Consider the following 1,960-nt stretch of genomic DNA (forward strand, 5'->3'; position numbering starts at 1 on the left):
TAATTAATGCTTAACCTTTTAAGGCTTGACTGAAGACTGGCATTCTCTTTTACTTCATTTTTACTATATTTTTAAATGTATAATTTCATCACGCTGGGTTGTCTAGAGAAACAAATCCACTGACCATCGGATGTATAAGAGTTTTCTATCAAGAAGACTTCCCCACCCAGTACAACTGAAATCCATAAGTCTGATGCTAGTCCACAGGTCCCTCTTCAGACTCATGTAGTCGCATGCCAGTGATGCAGAAATGCGAACCTGGAAGCAGGAAGAGCAAAGGCAGGTGGGTGCACAGTCAGTGGAGTGTATCCAAGGACAATGGCAACATGGAAGGGCACCAGCAACTCAGACAAATTTCCAGCAGGCAGGAAGATGGAGGGGCAGAAAGAGAAATTGTCTCTGTCCTTAGTGTTCTTATTAAAAAACACACAAACTTATGATATTGAGGAGATGTCATCAGACTGCCACTTGATTGGCAGGTTTGATTCTACCACTAGCCAGTACAGTAGTGTCTAGTTGATATAATAATCACTAACAGCCATAGCAATTGGAAAGAGATGTGAAGGAAAAAAACATATGCAGAAAAAATATCTATCAGAATTTATGTATAATTTCATTAGTGTTTACCAAATGTAGATTTAATTTTAGGTCATCCATTTTATCTGTCTTTAGTTTCTTTTACTTCCTTTCCAAAAGGTGAATAATAGAAATGTGATTTCTTGTACTTCTCAAAGAGAAATTCTTTCAGATTTGTATAATCCTATATAAGATACTATATCATCTTATTTTTATTTGTCAACAATTTTATATGTTCTTCTCTACTAAGTGTACATGTCCTGTTGCACTGTAAGAGTGACTTAGATGTGGGTTCTCCATAGCACAGAATTGAATTGTTTATAACTTTACATAAAAATATTTATTATCCATCGTGTTGTTGCATGGATGACTGAATAAGTGAACGGCTTGGACCGACACTCCTAGCTCCTCTTTGAAGATTTTTGGTCATTGCAAGTTAGCTGCAGATCCTTTGACAGTGCTAGTTACTATGTTTCATATGTTACTGATAACATTAACTTTCAGGGTGAAATCCTTCAGTATGAGTCACTTAATCTTGACTTTTCAAAAATTTGTGTGGACCTCACAATATTCTGGAAGGCTGAGTTCTGTTGTATACAAAAGGGATTTGCTTTTTTTGTGTATTTCAGAGGTGTTAAGCCCTTTATGAGCATGCAAATAAGCAGGGGAAAGGGTGTGCGCGTGTGTGATGTTTTTAATATTAATTCCCCAAACACAAAAAGATAGATCTATGCATTTAGACTCTCCATATAAAAGGAACAAAAGGGGGGAAGGGCATCCACCAAGGCATTGGATTTGTACAATTCATTGGCCACATTATTATGTAATTGGCGAGAGGTAATATTAACCAACTTTATGATCTGCGTCATCTGTTGAATGCTTTCTACATTGAGGAACTCATTGTATTTGAGAGAAAACCATTCCACTGGTAAGATGGATTGATGCAATGCTTCCTTTCCTGAGTTCAGAACAGCCTTCTTTACAATCTCCCTGCCTTGGCTAGTGACAATGGTAGTGCAGGATGAGTTCCCTTCCTTTTACTAAAGACAATTCTATGCAAATAGGAAAGCAACGGTCTTCAACTCCTTGATCTCCAAAACCAAACTCACTGCCATGGAGTCGAGGCCACTTCAAAGCGGCCCTATAGGACGGGGTAGAACTGCCCCTGTGAGTTTACAGACCTCCCCAATAGTTCTTATCCGGATTTGAGGCTTTTACTTCCTTCAGCCATCAACTGTCTGATGTGGGCTACATAGCTCAACCTCCTGTATGCTCTTCCTTAGGCACAACCCAGTCCAGCACTCCATTGAGTCAAGCCTTGTGTTTGTTCAGGCACATGTGTAACTCAATGGAAAAATGACAAAGCACCTATTGTGCACAAGAC

Source organism: Echinops telfairi, unplaced genomic scaffold (genome assembly GCF_000313985.2).
Source record: "Echinops telfairi isolate 266 unplaced genomic scaffold, ASM31398v2 ScPeMD7_7472;HRSCAF=8510, whole genome shotgun sequence".
Taxonomy (NCBI): domain Eukaryota; kingdom Metazoa; phylum Chordata; class Mammalia; order Afrosoricida; family Tenrecidae; genus Echinops; species Echinops telfairi.